This window comes from Dipodomys spectabilis, unplaced genomic scaffold (assembly GCF_019054845.1).
Source record: "Dipodomys spectabilis isolate Male_0828 unplaced genomic scaffold, ASM1905484v1 ptg000089l, whole genome shotgun sequence".
Lineage (NCBI taxonomy): Eukaryota > Metazoa > Chordata > Mammalia > Rodentia > Heteromyidae > Dipodomys > Dipodomys spectabilis.
The window spans coordinates 10485939-10507812 of record NW_024870766.1 but is presented as its reverse complement, the minus strand read 5'-3'; the positions used below and the strand labels follow the sequence as shown (position 1 = coordinate 10507812).

At 34.0% G+C, this 21874-nt stretch overlaps 1 protein-coding gene across 1 annotated transcript in view; it reads right to left on the bottom strand.

The window, feature by feature from the left end:
* Pclo (piccolo presynaptic cytomatrix protein) overlaps positions 1-21874 on the bottom strand; it is a 280740-nt gene that overhangs the window by 236376 nt on the left and 22490 nt on the right.

The window sequence follows — 21874 nt, the reverse complement described above, 5'->3', positions numbered from 1 at the left end:
TAACATAGTAGTATCAGAAAAGAAAAGAATTAGAAAAAAGATGTCTTAATTTATTTGGAAATATCTTACAAGAGTTAAAGTCATGGCACAGAAATGACTATGCAAATTTGAGTGGGCATTTGGCTATACAAGTATATTCCAAAGATTCATTTAGTTTAACATCATACCTAATTTTAAAGGGCAATAGCTTCTTTATGACAAAATGAATGAAGTAATTTTAATAATTTTTTCAGCCACTTGAATAAATATATATATTCAATATTTCACTTTTCTTTTAACTAACCCAGAATCTTCACTGTTATCAAGAATATGTAGATTCTACCTAAAATTAACCTAATATAGCTTTCATTCATAGTCATAACACTATCAATGAGGCACCCAAACAAAATCACTATGAATGAAAAAATTACATTACAGTAGCTACTTAGTAGTTGAAATTAAAACTTTCCATGAGCAATCAAAAAGAGCTGATTTTTAACTATCTTAAAAATGCATTCATTTTTTTCTAAATTCAAAACTGAAGATTTCAGTTTGCAGTATAAATGATATTGGGTTTCAGTGACTTCTAAACTACTCAATATCCTTTATTAAACTCTATTTTTCCTATTGCTTTATGATTGAGGAAAAAGTAATATAACTAATGGCATGGGTTAAAAGGATTTGGAAAAAGGCTGTTAAATCTGGGAATCTCATTCAACCATCTCAAAAATAAGGAAAGTTTAGGCCAGGCTCCAGTGGCTTGGGCCAATTTTAGCTCGTCAGGAGAGAGATCTGAGGATCACAGTTTAAAGCCAACCCCTTAAGATTCTCCAGTTAAGCTCCCAGAAGTGGAACTGTGGTTTCAGTAGTACAACATTAGCCTTGAGCACAAAAGATCAGGGGCAGTGCCTAGGCTCAGAGTTCAAAAACAAAAAGAAGAAAAAAGAAGTTAAGAAGTATTCAATAAATAACTGTCAGTTGAATGAATAAATAAAAAAGCAAATGAATAAGCAAAAGGCAGAATGAATCAAAAGGCAGAATTTAAGATCAGAGTTTTCACTAGCAAGATCTTTATTATTCCTACTGTAGCACAAATAAAACTTCATATTAGTTTTCAACACAAACAGAAACTTGAACACACACTGATTACCAAAATAAGCTATGATATAGATGAAAAATGGATTTTATACAAATCCATGGTCTAGCACTATGTAGATATAATGGATTACTTACAAAAATCTGATTAATAATCATGAATGTACAAACTCCTCATCTTTGTACATTAAAGATCATAATAAACTCAAATTTCTTTGCATTAGTCATATCCAAATACATATATCAGAAAAAGTCTAATTGTTTTATTCAATACAGTTTAGAAAATAAATATTTGGGGCTGGAAAGGGTGGCTCAGTGGTAGAGCGCTTGCTTTGCATGCTGAGGCTCTGGGTTCAATTCCTCAGCACCAGATAAGCAAAAAGAAAAAAGCCAGAAGTGGCATTGTGGCTGAAGTGGTAGAGCGCTAGCCTTGAGCTGAAGAGCTGAGGGAAAGCGCCCAGGCCCAGAGTTCAGGCCCCATGATCGGAACCCCCCCCCCCAAAAAAAAAGAAAAGAAAAGAAATACTTGGGTTCAAATTAGTACATATGTATTAGTACTTATATATCCTCAAATTAGTACATATATAAATTAGTACTTATATATCCTCAGTTATATCACATAACTTATGAATTTCAGGTCTTTTACCTGCATATCCCACAGGAAAACCCAAAGTTTTAAAAGAAAACCTTTTTCTTATAAAAATAAACACTGGAATCAAGATTCATTGTATTGATAAACTGCTTTATTAAATGATAAAAATTTAATACCCTACAAAGTTAAGAAAAGGGAGGGAAGGAGTAGGATGGAAAGAATGGGTGAGAATGTTGAAAGAGGTAACACTGATCAAGACCCACTGTATTCATAAACTGCATTGTTGAATAGCAACTCCTTTGTACAACTAATTAAATATAATAAAAATATTTTTAAGTAAAATACTAAGTATTGTGTCACCATGATGGAATAAACAAATTGCCAGAGTCATTTGGGGTATGTTAAAATGTCAACGGACCACAGCAACTTCTATCTATCCAACTCTTCTTCATGCACTAATATCATTTTGATATTTTGTTCAAGCTACTTTATAAAAATGACTGTTAGATACAAGATTTTGTTAGCAACTGAGAACTAAGGGTGCTATGACCCATGAAAGGGTAGAAATGTCTGTTCTGAGCTAGAAAAACTTTTGCCACTTTAGCTTGACAAGGAAGAACTACTTACAGGACTTTTCTCTTTTGTTTTTGATTAATTTGAACAGTAGAAACCAATAAATACTTAATTTCTAGCACATTCAGCTTTAAAATCGGTATCTCAATGTTGTTTTGATTTGCATTTCTTTTATGGCTAGAGAGGTTGAGCATTTCTTCATGTGTCTATTGGCCATCCTTCTTTCCTCTTCAGAGAAGTTTATCTTTAAGTCTTTAGCCCATTTATTTATTGGGCAGTTGTTTCTTTGAGGATTTGTTGTTGAAGGATTTAATTTTTTGTTCCAGGTATATTTTAGATATGAGACCCTTGTCCATTGTATGGCTAGTGAAGATCTTCTCCCAATCTGTGGGCTTTCTATTGAACTTGCTAGCTATGTCCTTTGTCATGCAGAAGCTCTGCAATTTCATGCAATCCCATTTGTCCAACCTTTCTTTGATTTGTTGTGTTTCTGGGTCTCTAAAATTTCGGCCTGTGCCAAGGAGACTTAGGGTTTCTCCTATTCCATCCTGTAATGTTTTCAGGGTGTCTGCTTTGACTCCAAGGTCTGATTCATTTGGAGTTGATTCTGGTGCAGGGTGATATATAAGGATCTAGCTTTAGTTTTCTACAAGTAGTTATCAGAATTAGATCCTGGCTTGCAAATGGCAAACACTTAATAATCAAAAATATGACTAAAAAGGAAAACTTTGGAGTTGGAATAAAACAATTGGAATAAAATCAGCATTAAGCTGGAAAACCAGTATTAGAAAACAGCGCAGAAGTAAGGATGACCAGGCAATAGCCGTGAAAGTCAAGATCAAGTTGCAGAAGCTGGCAGGAAAGAATGTTGTGCTGATATTGCAAACATCACTGTTCTGCTCATTGCTGAGCTGGTTGTTGGACTCTGCAACCAAAGGCAAAGGGGAACCTCAAGCTGATACAACTGAGCATCATTAGAGGAGCAAGGTCTTAGGACCCTTCTAATAAAAAGCCTGAGCCTGCATGGGCTACAGAGAAGCAACCATTGTTCTTCCTCATCTGTAATAAGAAGAAGGGCTGGGTCTCCCACTGCAATTACTGAAGGAGACACTATCCAAAATTAAAAGGATCCTCAGATTCTGCAAAATAAGAACATAGCAAATTCCATCACAGAGGCCTACCAAATTCCACTCTGGTAAAGAGAATAATTTGATTTGTTCACTAAACTCTTCATTTCTCTATATTTTTATGTATTTATTTTTTCATACTTCTGCATAGGTATTACCAGTGTTTAACTTTTTACTAGCCATTTATATTTTTTCCTATTTTAACTAACTAGATTATGAATTTATAAGGGCATAAGTCAGGCTGGGAAGGTGACTCAGTGGTAGAGTGATTGCCTTGCATGCATGATGCCCTGGGTTTGATTCCTCAGCACCACATAAGCACAAAAAGCTGAAAGTGGCGCTGTGGCTCAAAGTTTGTAGAGTGCTAACCTTGAGCTGAAGAGCTGAGAGACAGTGCCCAGACCCAGAGTTCAGGCCCCACAACCAAAAAAAAAAGCATAAGTAATGTTGGTGCCTCTTTAAAAACTTCTCCAGAGCATTTAAAAATTTAATTGAGACTTTATATGATATAATAAAATCTTTGAATAGAAAAAGGAAATATCAGGATATTATATCTTATGATTAGATTTTATAGAATATAATAAATTTAATTAATAAATTTAATTAGGTTTATATTTCCAAAAGTATGGGTCAAGTAACATACTTAATGTCTTAAGTACATTTATAGAAGCAAATATGTGAGTGTTATAAAGACCTTTTTAGTAAATATTCCTCATACACATTAATGACATTCAAAACACTGACTATTTTATATTTGGCCAATTGACTTCAACAATTCACCCAATAAAATCATACACCATGATCAAACAGGATTCATTTCAAGGATGCAAAACTGGTTCAACATATGCAATCAATTAATATAATTCATCACATCAACAAGAGCAAGGTTAAGAACCACATGGTTATCTCAACAGATGCAGAAAAAGATTTGACAAGCTCCAACACCCCTTTATGATGAAGGCTCTGGAAAAATTAGGAATCCATGGGAGTTGTCTGTTAGAAATGTAATCAAGATTTGGACTTTTACAGGTTCATAGCTGAATGAGTTTGCCTTAAGTTTCCTAGGACGTTGGACTTGGACTTTTGATTGGTGCTAGAAGTTAAGATTTGGGACTCAGTAAGAAGGAATGATTTTATTTTCCAGAATCCTACTGTTTCAATGTGATTTGAATATGTCCCTCCAGCACTTCTGTGTTGGAGCTTGGTCGCTAAGGTTGAGATGTTAGTCTTTTAGGAGGCAAAGCCTAGTGAGAAGTGCAAACAGTCCCCACTCCTTACTGTTGTGTCCTGTGCCACCATGTGATTTCTTCCTTTCACATGGACTCCTGATATTGTGATGCCATTCATCACTAAGTGTTGGAGACAAGGGAACACTTGCTGGAGATGGCACCACGATTTTCTGGTTTCAGCTCCTAAAATTGTGTGCTAAGTAAATACATTTTTTATGAGTGCTAAGCTCAATATTTGTTTACAGTAGAAAACAATAGACTAATACAGATTTATTTACATTTTTTAGTATTGCCTTCTTTCTTCCATAAGTAGTACTCTTATTCAACTGTTACTTGGCAATTTAGGATCTTATTTTACATGCGTTTTCTAGTCCTTATAGTAAAAAATTTAAATATAGTTTAAACTAGTGTGGTATTTGCTTTCTTTGTTTATGGCTTTAGCCTGTGGGGCTAAGGGAAGAGAAAAGAACTTTGCAAGGTGGAAAATTATTTTAATCATTCAGCAGTTGCTCTTTGGTGGGAGAATCCTTCCTAGATAAAGAGCTTCAAAGATGGATTATAAATCTGGAAAGGCAGGCCTAGGAGAGGTTTTCATATGAAAAGAAATGATGCGTATCTATAAATTCTAGAAATGACCATGCTTTATGAGAGAGGAAGTGTGGTTTTGTGTGTGTGTGTGTGTGTGTGTGTGTGTGTGTGTGTGTGTGTGTGTCTGTATCTGTGTCTGTGTATGTGTATGTGGGCATGCAAGCATGCAAACTGATATATGGTATGATCCAAGGGTGATTTAATATGAATCAACGACACAAAATTTATTAAGTTTTTTGTAAAATTTGACCCATTAATGATAATAGCCTTTAACCAAAGCAGTGATCCAATGAAATATTTAAATGAAGTTAATATTTCCAGCTACCTGGATCTAGGACAAATAGAATGTATCAGGTGGAAACAGAGCTATGGCTCAAGTGGAAGAGCCACCAGCTTTGAGTGAAAAAGTGAAGATAGTGCCCAAGCCCCAAGTTCAAACCCAGTACTGGCACATGTGTGCACACACACATATAAAAATATTACAGGTTATTTCAGTGATGAGTTAGCCTGCTATCAATAGAATACGGATATTCACCTGACTCTCTGCACCATCTAGCTAGCTGATGACTTCTCAATCTGACACTATTGACAGCTACTCATTTTCATATACATTAAAAAGATTAACACAAAAAGGGAAAAATATACAAACCCATCGTTCTAACCCACTGATTTGCCCCTTGAGGTTCTTCCCAGATCTTACAGGTTAATGTTTTGTTTAATATTTTATTATAAGCATATAAACACATTATATATATATATATATATATATAATTTCTCCAAATATTACTGTTAGGGCACTGTACATAAAATAGGGAAGTTAGCACTTATCAGGATATCTACAAGGATAATAATACAGTCATAAGTAGTATTGCACATGTAGTGGCTGAAGCTTGGAAGCAGAGTAAATGATTAGCAAGTAGATGATATAACTTATAATACACCCTTCTTTATGTAACCAAGTCTAGCAGTAGAAATGTAGGTCTTTGTAGGGTTTTTTTATAAGTCTCTTTGTATTACCAAAGGAAATTCTTGCAATAAGCAGTGAGCCTTTCTTCTGTGGAATCATTTGTGAGGTTATAATCTCAACTATTGAAGGTGGGAAGGAGAAGAGAATACAGTCAAGAATTCATTGTATATAGTACAGCTTTGTACAGTCACTTAAAGATAATAAGAATTTTTTAAAAGAATGATATTTAATCAGATCCAACATAGAGATGTTCTTGTTAAATAAAATACTGTCATGATTTATAATGCAGCTATTAAGGCACCAATTTTAACACTCTATTATTGGAGGTACTTGTTTGTCTCCTTAAAATTTCTTTTTCTTTTTTTTAATACTTTGTATTGTAAAGATACTGTACAGAGGGATTACAGTTACACAAGTAAGGTAATGGGTACATTTCCTATCAAGTATTGTTACCCCCTCCTTTGTTTATTTCTTTTTAAAACTGACCTTACCTAGTTTTCCTCTCTAATCAATTTATGTGACATTTTGGTACCTGGTTTTGATCTCACTGACTCTTAGGCTTTTCTGCATTCTTTCCTTCCAAATTATAATTTTATGACTTGATATCATTTCTGATATTATTGAAAAACAAAATACCTTTGCAATATCTCATGAGAGCTAGATCTGAGCAACCTAATTTTGTTCTCAACAGTAACTTTCCATCTTACTTATTACTCCAATCTTACTTTATAATCATTGACCAATATGCCAGAAGAAAAACAACGTTTGTTTGTTTGTTGCTAAATTCTAGTTTTGTCTCTCCTAGTAGAGGAAATTATACATTTAATTTTCAAAATTTTTACATTCTAACTTTCAATTTAAAGTGACTCAGTTAATAAACTACAATAAAACTACAAATTTAATTAAGGCCAAACATGAGCTATAAATTCATTGTGACCTGTGACTCTTTCAAATAAAGATGATAATTGATGGCAGATTTTCTATAGAAAGCCTTAAAAGATAGGGCATACCCATGTAAGGTAATGCCCTAAGTCATCCTCCTCCTTACCAGGAGACAAATTATTCTGCATCTGTGTCAATAAATTATCAGTATGTATTTAGATTTTCCCACAAGCTATAACTTTAACACAGCTGTACTCTCAACAAATAGTGTTGTGGTCTTTCAGTATAAACACTGTTTACCATAGGCAAGATACAGAATCAACCCAGATGCCTCTCAATGGATGAATGGATCAAGAAAATATGGTATATATACACAATGAAATTTTATACTTCCATTAGAAAGAAAGATATTGTATCATTGTAAGGAAATGAAAGACTTGGAAAAAATATATTAAACAGGATAAGCCAGACTCAAAGAAACATAAGTTGCATGGTTTCATTCATCTGTAGTAAATAGAATGTGCCTATAAATCTACAAATAAACACACTGAATGTAAAAGACAAAAAATGCACTTTGACATGATAAATTATACAGGACTCTAAATATTCACACAGTGAGACCAAAGGAGGTTAGTCTTAGGAGAGGAGCAGAAAGGCTCAATAACTATGTGCGTATGATCATATAAAATGAAATTTATCAAAATGAACTCCAAGAAATGGAAACAAGAGGTCTTTTTTTTTTGGGGGGGGGGTCCAGTCATGGGTCCTGAACTCTGGGCCTGGGCGCTGTCCCTCAGCTCTTCAGCTCAAGGCTAGCGCTCTACCACTTGAGCCACAGCGCCACTTCCGGCTTTTTTCTTTTTGCTTATGTGGTACTGAGGAATTGAACCCAGGGCGTCAGGCATGCAAGGCAAGCGCTCTACCACTGAGCCACCTTCCCAGCCCCAACAAGAGGTCTTTATGTTATTTTGTGTTTGTTTTTTTCTTCTCTGTCCCTGTTTTTGCTTTCTGTACCTTTTGTCTTAGACGAAAGTTTATCTGTTTAGGGGAGGGTAAGGGTGTAAATGCAGAAATGGTGGGAACATAGAAATAGTGGGACAAAGGGGAACAAGTGTAGTAGTGATACTAGAAAATGATCTATACAACTTGTGGGGGAGTCAGTAAGGGAAAAACTGGGAGAAAGGAAAGGGATGACACTGTTTAAAGAGAAATGTATTCATTCCTTGACTTATGTAACCATAATCACTCTGCACATCACCTTTACAATAACAAGTAAATAAACAAACAAACTGGTGTTGGATTTTAATCCCATTGTCAGGTGTCCCAGCCTTTGAAGCCATCAAGATTAGGTAAGTTATCAGGATAGATCGCCCATGTTGAATACCTGGGGCTACAGAAAAAGAGAAAGGGAGAACACACACACACACACACACACACACACACACACACACACACACACACACATAACCTCTCTCACTATATGATATAAGTAAGAAGGACATCCGCAGTTATAATTCCTCTTGCTGTGAGTCAAAACAAATATCCTTTTTAGTTTACTCCGTCTGAAGTATTTTGTTATTGGAAACTGAAAATATGTTCCTATGACAAGATCAATTAAATAGGTGATATTTTCCTTACAAATTTTAATGTTTGATAAATCAAATCACTTAATTGTCCTTGTTAACAGAATTCTAAATTGCAGACCTACCATTTAGAGAACTTCTGTTTTCTAGTATGCATACTTTGCTTAACTATCTCCCCTCAAGTGTTGGTGGAAACTGTACATATGATGAGATACCATGTCATGTTTCAGTTAATAAAGAGTTGGCTTCTAAGTAAATCAAAGATATATTATTTAATTAGGTTCAGTCTAACAAATGTGAGCTTTTTGAAGGGCAGTGACCCCTTCCTCAAGTCAGAGATTTAAAGTATGAGATGGACATCACTAGGAAAATTCTTTTTAACTGTATTATGCACAGCAGCCCTTAAGAATTCTGTGACTTCTAACTTATGGCCAACAACAACAAAAAAAAACAAGGATATCACTTCTACAATGACAAGGTTCTAAATTCTGTCACCAACTGAGAAATTCCAGATTGGAGCTCAATTTTGGTTTCAGTCTTAAATTCTGATTAGAGAAACTTCTCATGCCATGATAAACTTTTGATCTACAGAAGGGTTGCCTTAGTAATGGGTATTTTTGATAAATTTGTGGCAACTTTCATAAAACAATACTGGTGAAGACTCAATTTTTACCTCATATCTTAAATTTAAACTTTCAAAATGTATTCTTATTTAGATTATGAATAAAGGATAACATTTTAAAGATATATAAAATATATTTTTTAAAAATACAACTTATATGATTACTTATTTTATGTAATTTAAATGACATTTTCTGTCAAAAAAGTGACAGTATGTTTAACTACTGAAAACTAGGGATAAATCATTGAAGTGGTCTGGTTAGTAGGTATAAATTGTCATGACAATAATAAAACCTTTTACTCTTAAAAATTTTTAAAGTACTAATGTGGAAAGAACTCACTTAAATATGAGAAAGGAAACTAAATCTCAGACTCTATTTGACATGAATTTGGCCATTTGGAAGTGGCTCAGCATTTTTCATGTCAACATAGCTGTATTAATAATCACTTGAGGGCAATTTTATAAGGCTTTCGAGTATACTCATTTTAAGCAATTCCACAATAAAGTTTCTCCCAATAAAACTCTTTTCAAAAATCTCACTGATAGTTTGCTCTTTTCATATGTAAAAAAGCATTCATATTAATATGACACAGTCATGGAGAAAAGCTCATCAACTAAGTAAAAATAGAAGCAGTGTCAACATCACAAACAAAAGAACACAGCACTGCCTGCATTTCCAAGTTAGTCAAGGCCCATTACCATTTAGCACATTATATAATGTAATTTGAAATAACCTTTCAAGCTTAAAAGCTCCCATTTGCTGTTTAACATTGAAACTCATTTCAGTAAGCAGCTAAACTCTCATAGAAGTGACACTTCACTCTGAGAAAAATTAGTTTTTATCTTGGGTAGCACAAAGTGTATCATGATAACATAAGCCCTCTATATTGGCATCTGCAGCAAGCAAACTAGAGGTTATTTTGCTTTCAGCAAGTGGCATGAACTGTTTTGATAACACTACATGTATTCAGCTTCCAATTCTTAAAATAACCCCAACCCTGAGAGGATAGAGAATTAATGCTGGCAAGAAGGCACTCATTGAGCAGAAATGGAAGCTAATCAGGCTCCATAGATATCATCTGGACAGCCATTTGTACTGTACCTTCCACAAATCATCATCCATGCATTCTCCTCATCCCTCAGTCTCTACAGAAGGTCTATTATTGCTGTTGTACCCAATTCTATAATGAAGATCTACTCTGGAAGGAGCTTTTCTTTTATTGTATGTGGACCCATTGCAACAATGAGATGTACAAGATGCTATGTGAGACGTACTTTCTCTTTTTACCCTATGAAATAAATGCAAGGAAAAACTTACGGAGTGGTTAAGTGTGAGGCTGAATGTTATTTCAGCTTTAGGTCTTCAGCTATATCTGTGCTAAATATATAGAACTGTTTTATTCTACAAAGCTTTAGTTAGCAACAACTATATTCTAATCAGCTGTAATAATCAGTGTTTGATAGAACTTGTATTCTATCTACATAAGCAATAATTAATTTTAACAGCATCACAAATTAATAAATTAAGTGTTACACTAAAGGATATGTTAAGAAAAAATTAAAAAATCAGGTTTAGAAAAATGTATCATAGAAAGCAGGAAGCATTAAATAAGGTAATAAATGAAGTAGGGAACAAAGAGTATTTAAGATAAACACCTGAAAGAATGAATAAAGGACAATGATGTGGTGTAATGGAAAGCATTTGTTTATGAGCTGGGAAGATGGCTCAGTGGTAGAGCACTTGCCTTGCATGCCTGAGGCCCTGGGTTCGATTCGAGAAGTGGAGTGTGTAAAATGCATGTAATTGCTTGTGGTATTGACTGTACACCTGTATGAAAAAAGTAAGAGATTCAGAACCTAAGTAATCAGAAACTTTTTTGGAGGATGAATTTTGAAAAACTGCATCTCCTCCAATAAACTACTAAGTATCTGTTGGGTTAACAAAGATGGAATGGCTCTTATATTGGAGTTAAGGCAGATAGCTTCATTAGGAAGAAGTAACAAGAGTTGAGAACCATTAAAGGATGAATGAGAAGGAGATGGAAGGTCAGAATGCTTCTGAGGATTAAAATGCCTTTCAGGCTGATAGCAAATGAATGAGGAGGCCATGAGGAAGAGATGGTGGACTCAATAGGTAGCATGTGGGGTATAAAGTATCTGAGGCACATTCTAATAGAAATGTTCAATGGATGGTATAAATTATTACTTTGGAGAAAAAGGGAAGAAATCTAGGAATATGAAAATGAAGAATTTAATATTAAAATAGTATTTCTTGAGTTCATGGTATCTGAAACATTACTGAGATAGGTAGGTGATTTTATCTAACCCTCCCAACCAGGTTCTGAATCATGACTATTTCTTTTTTCATGCATTCAGAAATCTCTGTTGAGGATCTCTATGTATCAGGCATTATTCAAGAAAACATACAGCAGTTAAGAGGACCAGAAAACCTTCTGCCTTTATGAGATTATTGAAAGCATCTGAAGTGATTCACTCCAAATCATATAAGTGGCCAAGAAATGGAGGACTAGAACTTGACTTTAATTTAATTCAAGAGCCTGAGTCCTGGACCCTCTGCTATCTTGTCTTAGATACCAGAATACTTACTATTTCCATAAGATAATAAAAGATCAATCGAGAGCAACCCCAACCATTGAAGAGAGTCTTCTGGGATGTCAACTGCCTTTGTAAAGAATCACTGTTCTTAATTAGCTATGGTGATACACATAATCTAAGTATAATTTTTCTCACATTAGTTTATATGCACATATGATTCATCTTGAACAGTGTTACTTAATCTAATTAGGAAGGTTTCTCTCATCTGTTCCTATTCTGTTTTTAAACAGACATGGTTTGATTGCAAAACATACATGGTCTAATTGTTCATCATCTTAAGAAAATCTCTCTGTTCTTCCATAATGACAATATTTTTTGAAACTTACCTCTACTTTAGCTTTCCCAACAAATCTCTTCTAGAAATCTAATTCTACCAAATGACAACAAAAATTATTATACTTAAAAATTATCTATGATTTAAAATTTCTTCTAGTACAATATACACAGCAACAACAAAGTTGGAATTCATTTTGCTTAGCATCATCTTATATGGTCATATGCACATAGCTATTGAGCTATTCTACTCATCTGCTAGGACTATCCTAGATATATACTGATTATTATAAATGAGGGAAATCATAGGATATATGTTTCTTTAGGTCTGGCTTACTTCACTTATGTAATTTATATTATTTTCTTTTGTGTTTTTTGTCCACTATGGTTTATCCCTTGTTGCCACTGTATTTGATTTTGGTACCCTGGGTACTGTATATGTGTTTATCTGAATTAGGGAAGGGAAGAGGAACAAGAAAATAGTGAGACAATGGGCGAACCAAGGCAACAGCGATATTCTCAAGACAAATGTGGGAAATGAACTGTACATCTTGGCGGAGGGGGGGGGAGGGGGAGTGGGGGCGGGGGAGAGGGGCTGGAAAGTGGGAGAAAAATGAGGAAGGGGGTAACAAATTCAACAAGAAATAGACTCACTACCTTATGTATGTAACTGTAACCCTGTATACATCACCTTGACAATAAAACTAAATTTTAGAAAAGGATTCCTTAGTTGAGTGAGGGAAAGTTGGAGAAAAATGAGGGAAGGGTTAAGAAGTTTGATAAGAAATGACTTACTAACTTCCTTATGAAACTGTAACCCTTCTGTACATCACCTTGACAATAAAAAAGAAAAAAAGATTTTTTATAGGTCTACTATACTAACATACACAACTCAAATCAATATGTAGAATTAAACATTTAATATTTTACAAACTTCCTTGACAAAAGAACATGTTTTCAATTCAAGATCTCCAGGGATATACTTTAATCAAATATACTTTTGGGAAAAATTGATAAAAGAACTTTCCTGTATTGTTCAACCTGTAACCATGTTATTAGTTATTATGAGTTAGCAAATGTCATTATGTGCATTACAATTTCATAAGAATAGTGACTGTAGGTGGCTTAGTATCCTGATAAATGAGCAAGACTCTTAAATAAAAGATTTCATTTATAAAAGTCATGACATGATCATTCTTTTGTCTTGATGGCTTAGCTGACACTACTCACTTCTGAGTCTTAGTGTCTACAGTGTCTACATAATTACTTTTGTGAGAATGTTTTATTGAAGAATGTTATTTTTCTGATACTCATGTATGGCAGTATACTAATGAGTAAACCAAAAATGAACAAAAAATGTGTGACATATATTAAATCCTTGAAGTCCAGACAGTAACAAAAACTGTAAAAAGTATAAAACAACATTTTCGTAGTTTACTCAATGTATTGTTTACTCAATGTTCTAATTATCTCTCCTTTGAAAGTGTGGTTCAGATAAATTAGTTCTATTTTTAGCAGGTACAACAGAAAAATTACTAGAAAGTCCTTTTAGAAGATCAGAAAAATGACAATATATAGTGTTTCTTAAAAAGATCATTCTTTATGAGGGTATAAAATGGTAAACTAAAAATGGATGGGAAATGTGTAATAAATGCTCCTCTGACATGATTAAAGTTGTATGCTAAATGAATATAAATTTAATTCCTGGATTTAAAATTAACCTCACTTTTTTTTTTTTGCCAGTCCTGGGGGTTGCACTCAAGGCCTGGGCACCATCCCTAAACTTCTTTTGCTCAAGGTTAGCACTCTACCACTTGAGTCTGTTTGCAGTTATTTTTATTATTTTTTGTTTCAGTTTTCTGTAACCTTTTGTCTTGTATATAAGTTTATCTGATTTGGGGAAGGGAAAGGGATTCCCAGAGAAACAGCAGGACAAAGGATGAACTAATGCAACAATGATATTCTCTAGACATTATGTTGGAAGTGAACTTTAAAACTTAGGGAGGAGAGGAGTGGGGAGGGGGAGCACTGTTCAAAAAGAAATGTACTCCTTATCTTAGTTCAAAAACTGTATCCCCCTGTTGATCGCCAAACAACAAACATGTTAAAAAGTAACTTCACAACCATCACTGAACTATAATTTTCCTCAACTACTATAATTTTATTATATTGTTTTCTAAAATTGAAAACCTGTAAATGCATTAAGTGAAAATCTCTTAAATTGCTCTATCACTAGAATACAACTGCTATCAAAATTGATATTTAATTATTGAAATTATCAACATAAATCAAAATGAGAAAGAATGAATTACTTGATACATGATATGAGGTCAAGCATTTAGTTATATAGAATATCTAAAATTATAGACTTTTCACTATATATATACCTCAAACAAGATTAACTAAGAGCCAATCTATGTAAATAATAAAATTACAGATGTTTATGAAGAAACATGCAGAGCTTTTTTTTTTTTTTACAAATAAATGTGAAAAAGACCTTTTTAGTCAAATAGGTAATCATGGAGAAATATTTAAAAACTTCATTGAATAGAAAACAAAGTCATATGCATGGACATAAATTTCCTAAAGAATATTAACAGGAGCTAGATAAATAAAAATTTATCTCAAGATAGATTAACAAAAAACTGAGCTATCTAAGCAATACACAGACTTCTTTGAGCAAAGAAATAACCTAGCAACATATATAAATAGGCAATATTAAAAAAAGAAATGTAAGTTGTTGATAAAACTTATGTTAATATTTAATTTCAAAACTGTAAGGGAATGTAAACTTATGGAATAATGCAAGATATTTCTTGAGGCATGAAATTGCTAACTATGGATGCTAATAAATGTAGGAAAGAATATTCATGTGCCATTGACAGTACTATAATTACTATCCTTTTTTTTTTTTTTTTTTTTTTGCCGGTCATGGAGCCTGAACCCTGGGCTTGAACCCTCAGCTCTTCAGCTCAAGGCTAGAACTCTGCCACTAGAGCACCACTTCTGGCTTTTTCTGCTTTATGTGGTGCTGAGGAATCGAACCCAGGGCCTCATGTATACAAGGCAAGCACACTACCACTGAGCCACCTTCCCAGACCACTATCTATTTTTATAAAGCAGTACGGATGGTTTTTTTTATCAATTTTAAAATCCTTTCTCATTCTTTAAACTTAAACATTTGTTTCAAGAAATATATCTAACATACAGAAAAAGAATGTAAAATATATGCATAGATGTTTAGCTACCATAGTGCCCTATATAACCAGATATCACATCACTAAAACAAATCAGAAGCAAATAAGCAAAGTTGGCTGACATATAATAGATCCACTATGGAGCAACATTTTAAGGTGGGCACTTCCAGAAGTTCATTTAGCTATGTGACCACAAACACTCTTAACAGAGCCCAAGTGTGAACTATTACCCACCACCAAGGGAACACGGAGATGTCCATCATTTCTCATGGAATAAAGCCCTTGCATGCTTTGTATGACTCTAATATTCTCCACAACATGAAGAAGTATGCTTTATACTTTCACACTCATTATATTTGAAGGTAAGGACATTATTTTATCATTGAATCATATGCTTTCACCTATCGATGCTTGGCAGACTCATCTGAAAAGAAAACATCCATTGTTATGCTACAATTCTGAACTTCTGATGCCACCAAATTCTTCTACAATCCACCAGGCACCACAGCAGCCATTAATAAATGGGTCCCAAATGTTATCTGTACTTAATATACTCATTAGCAAATTTATTAGAATTAAAATCCTAGCTATTTCAAGTGACTAAGTCTACAGGTTTCTGCATGTTTCTGTATTGTAAAAACACAGAATATAGTAAACAGGAAACAGGCTCAGTTTCTGAAATAAACCATTAAGCTTGACAAGGAAGTCTCTTTTTCCCAAACAAATTAAAATTAACCCCCACAAAGGTTCTCAAAGAACTGTACCTGGTACTTTTCCTGCTTCTTACGCAGCCCTAGACAAACCAGTCCCATTCAAATTCAAGAAAAAGATCATGGTTGCTATGAATTTACCACATCAAACACTTTCTATGAATTGTTTTAATGGATCTTAATTAGAACCCTGCATTCAAACATATTTAAAATTTTAGGAATCCAGTGAGGCAAAGAATGAAAATAAAGAAAACAATATGATAGCATTTTTAGACTTCCAAATTAACAAATAGTATTTTAAATGTCATTATCCAAGTCAGAGAGTCTGAGATGAGAAAGACATGCATGAATGAGTGGTAGAAATTTAAAGTGCCATCTAGTCTCCAAAATGAATTTGGTACCCCAGCATCTTGATTCTGGATTTAGACATGCTAGCACAAGTTAAGTTGTCCTTGAGAGCTAAGAAATAAATACTGTGGTCCAATGAAGAAAGTTCAACTTGTTCATATTATAATAAAACAATGACAACAAGAATATATACAATAGTGAATCATACTTAACGATTCTAAATAGTTTTAGGTGTTTAATCATAGGAGCAAACAATATGCATTGACTGATATATAGAACTACCATATAGGGAAGAATATCAGTGACAAAACTGTATAAAAGTAAGAATTACTAGAAACTGCTTTTTGTTTAAATTTGCTGAAACAAAAACTTCTCATTTTTCAATTTATATTTTAATATTTTAACTAGAAATTATTCAACAAGAAAGTAACATCAAATTTCTTCTGACTCACAGGAATCAATGTTTTTCAACAGAGCAGGTTATACAATTTTTATGTCAATCAATAGGTGTCATCAGATACAACTCTTTGCCTTGGATGCCAGAAATTTTCACCTAAGATGTAGATCTTCACTATGTCAGTTACTTGACATTAATTATTAGTAGTGAAAATCTCCTATCTGACTTGGGTAGGGGGGAGCATACAGGGGTTTGAACTCAGGGCCTCATGCTTACTTTACTTTCTTTTTTTTGTATTCTCAGCCCCATCGTATCTTTTTATTTTATTTTATTTCATTGTTAAGATGTTGTACTGAGGGGTTTCAGTCACACGAGTAAGACAATGAGTACATTATTTGTTGATCATCGTTAACCCTTCCCTTCCTTGTTGTTGTCCCACTATCCCTTCCCTTCCCCACCTCCCACACTCTTACCCCCTCCCCTCTGGCCACCCAAAGTTGTAAAGTTCATTTCCATTATATTGTCCTGTTGGCACAGGCTGAAATTTTCTTAATGGAGACCCAGAAACAACAAATGGACAAATGGAATTGCATGAAACTGCAGAGCTTCTGCATGGCAAAGGGCATGGATAGCAAGATGAATAGAAAGCCCACGGAGTGGGAGAAGATCGTCACTAGCCATACAACAGACAAGGGTCTCATATCTAAAATATACTCAGAACTCAAAAAAATTAAGTCACCTAAAAGCAAATCCTCAAATAAACAACCACTCCATTAATATGTGGGCTAAAGACTTAAAGAGAGACTTCTCTGAAGAGTAAATAAGAATGTCCAGTAGTCACATGAAGAAATGCTCAACTTTTCTGGCCACAAAAGAAATGCAAATCTAACCAACATTGAGACTCCACCTCAACCCAGTTAGAATGGCTATAATCAAAAAATCTAATAATGACAGATGCTGGAGGGGATGTAGCCAAAAGGGAATCCTACTGCATTGTTGGTGGGAGTGTAAACTTGTTCAGCCACTCTGGAAAGCAGTATGGAGGTTCCTCAAAAGACTCCACATATAACTCTCCTATGACCCAGAAATTTTACTTCTGGGCATTTACCCAAAAGATCACAAACAAGGCCATACTAAAGATACCAGCACAACTATGTTTATCACAGCATTATTCACCATAGGTAAGATATGGAACCAACCCAGATGCCCTTCAGTAGATGAATGGCTCAAGAAAATGTGGTGCATATATGCAATGAAATTCTATGCTTCCATCAGAAAGAATGACATTGCCCCATTTGTTAGGAAATAGGAAGTCTTGCAAAAAATCATATTAAGCGAAATTACCCAGTCTCAAAGAAATTTACGTCCCATGGTTTCCCTTTTTTGCAGTAATTAGTGTGTATATATATATATATATATATATATAATTTATAATATATAATATCAGATGAGCTAAAAAGCTCAAAAACCATGTACAAATGACCATATAAAATGATGCTAAGTGAAATGAACCCCAAGATACGGACACAAGAGGTCTGTCTTTATTGTTATTAAATGTAGGTCTGTCTTTATTGTTTTAAATGTACCGTGCGATTTTATTTGTTGTTGTTGTTGTTGTTTCCTTTGTATGTTCTTTCCCCTATGGCATATCCCTGTTGTCACTGTACTCGATTTTGATACCCTGCATTTTGTATATACATATGTCTAATCTGGGGAGGTGAAAGGGAATAAAAAAAGGTTGATTTTCATTTTCGAATGACACTCTATTACTTGAGTTACATGTAACTCCAGCCCTGAATTTTGCTTCTTTTTTTTAATTTTAATTTTTATTTTTGTGAAATACTGTACAGAGGGGTTACAATTACATGGGCAAGATAATGAGTACATTTCTTATCAGGCATTGCAGCCTCCTCCTCTGTTTATCCTTCACATCTCTTCCCAGCCTCCTCCTGTGAATTTTGCTTCTTATTATGAAGATGGAGTCTCACAGATTTTTCTGCTAGGGCTGGTTCTGAACCACAATTCTTCATAGTTCAGCCTCTGAGAAGCTAGATATACAGGTGTGAACCCACAATATCCAGATCCTAATTGACTACAAATTATTCTTTTAGTCTTTCATTTTAATGTGTATGTGTGTACGTGCACATTTGATTTTGTTCTTAAATGCATTTCCACACTGGGAAGCCTTTGGAAATGCTTACTAAAGTACAGGAAAAGCATGTGTTTGTCAAGCTAGGAAATGCAACACATACCCACTAGGCCACCTGTGAGTATTTTACAGAGGATATGGAGCCACTCCAGCTAGCATGAAGGGCGGAAGGGATCTCAGTCATATTTCTGGGTCTTTATCATCTCAAATGTCTCATTTATTGCCTCATCTCAAATATATGCCAGACATTTCTACATCATTTAAGCCACACATAATCATCTTGCTAAGGAAGCAAAATTATCATTCTAACACTTTCTTCATAATGAGAAAACATTTCATCTTTAGTCTTATTTTCATATAAAAATTACTTCACAAAAGAATAGTAAAAACAATAAATGCTCACTATGAGAAATTTTGGCTCCTTTTCTACTTGAATTAAATAAGAATGATATAAACTCACTAGGTATATTCATTGCCAACTAAGGCAGTTTTCCTCAGCGTGATTCCAGCACCTGTAAGACTAGCTCTTCCAGAAAGACCTACTGTCACTATTAAAACTCTTTCAAGATAAGACATCCCCTGTGTAGGCAAAAATTAATGCCTAAAAGAATAATTGCCCCTTGCTCTCGGAAGTTAATGTATAAATGGCACCATTTATTCAAACTGTTCTTCAAAGAGTTAAAACAGTAAAGCTCAAGCTGAAGTCTGGCTGCACCCCAGGGCCTGCTGGCATCCCTTGGCACTCCTCCAGGTCAGAGAGGGATGTTGTACACTAGGGACAGGAAGCAACCTTAGCGACAGGTATGTTTCATTAATACGCTGAAGGTGAAGGATACTGCCAATAACAATGACAGACCATGAGCGTTCCTTTTCATCACTAGAAAAACAATACACAAAAGGGGCAGAAGGTAGGGCAGCACCTACAAGGAATGACAGCCTCCCTCAGTGACTAGTATAAGAGGAGCAGAAGCTTCCAATAGAGAATAATATTATCTTCTACTAAAAAATAAGTAGAAATCACTGAATCCCTTCTAATGTTGTCTTTGCACTTTGGATATAAAAGTACAAGTAATTTTATAATGTGCTCTCTAAAACTAATATAAAAATACAGTAGTCAGACCAGTATAAAATACTGTGTCATCAGAAAAAAATACATCAAGGAGAAGGAAGAAAACAGGAAGCAAGAGAGAAATAGGAAGCAAATTCTTTCCTAACTCTTAAATAGGAAAACAAAGAATGAGTTTACCGTATGAATTCTGGAATCATAGTACAAATTAAGCCTATGACCAATATTTAAAAATATTTAGAATTACATATATACTAGTACACATGAATATATGTATATAATATACACTTATTGATGATCAAATGACTATATGTGTGTGGGGTTGTACACACTCAGGCACATGTCAATACATTGTACAATTCTTTTCACCTGACAGAATGCTGTTTCTTCAAAGTTCTTTGGAGTAAGATAATAATAGGAACTATCTGAAACTGAGTCAATTTCTTGGTACTGAACTAGCTATGGGACTATTCCTAAAGCTAGTGGTCAGGGCTTATACTAACTGAAAGCGTCATATAGATTATCACAAGGAATAATAGTCACTTCGGTGTACAAGATATTATTCCACTCTGAAACAAAAACAAAGAACTTCCTGCAGATCAAAATAATCTGAACAATGGCAGATATCCTAAATCCCACAAATCTTATTTTAAAATAGGACCATAAACAATCTCATATATATGAGCAAATCACTTAATTTGAGAAATTTGACTCTAATGCAAATTACAATCTCCATGTAAAATTTACCAATATGTAGAATGTCTCTCTATCCAAGGGACTCTCATTTCATTCTTCCAAACACTGACAAAATCCTAAGAATTATAATGATCCCAATGTATAGCTATATATATCCAAAAACAATTCTGAAAATATGTATATAAATCATAAGTTACTCTCCTCTGCTTTCAAAAATATCCACTTTTAATATGAAAATTATACTTTTATTTTTAGTGGTAGTTTTCGAACTCTTTCAATAAACTTCATTATGGTGATATCATAAGGATCGCCATTATAGAATATAACTTTTTGAATACTTAAAATAAACACGGTGGTATTGGGAAAAATTCCCAGACTATAAATATGTAACAAAAAAGGTGTCTTCTTAAATTATGAAAGAAATTATAAGGTTTGTTGTTTATTTAATTTTTCTATTTTTACCCAAAATGCTGTAAATGATCATTGTAGTTTGTTTTACACATGAAATGCTGAGAAAAATCACCATTTGTCTTCCATTGAAAGTCCTCACTGCTGACAAGAAAAATGCCCAAAAAACTGCTTACAACAGCAGAATGCTTTCCTATAGTGTTAAACTAGGTCAAACCAACCTAATAAATTTTGGGAAAAAAAATTCTATGACTTGTTCTTAAAGCTAATTATTTAGCACAGAAACAGCACCAAAGCCAAACAAACTGTAGAACATTTTTATACACGATGCTAAGATCTACTCAGTTTTTCCATTCTAACCAACATGAAGACTAGAAGTGTGAAATGCTTCTTAACTATTTTAAATTTGTATAAGAGCACAATTATTGTAAATTTTTGTAACTTTATTAAAATATTTTTATTAAAACATTTATCTAAGACAGCACTAATCATTTGATGTCTGCATTTCCAGCATCCAAATAGTATAATAGCTCTAATATGCTACTGATGATTGCAGATTCATACATTTATCATTATGGTATTACGTGGAGAGTCACCATCTGCTTTATGGTCATTTTTGACACTCTATAAAAATATCTTCACAGTAGTCATAGAAATCCATCTATCTTCCTTTCCACAGTTTCTAGTAAAAGTGCTCTGATATATTGCTGCTAGATAATATCTCAGAGAAACATAAAACGCCTAGACATAAGATTTATGAGCCACTGCTCTTACTAG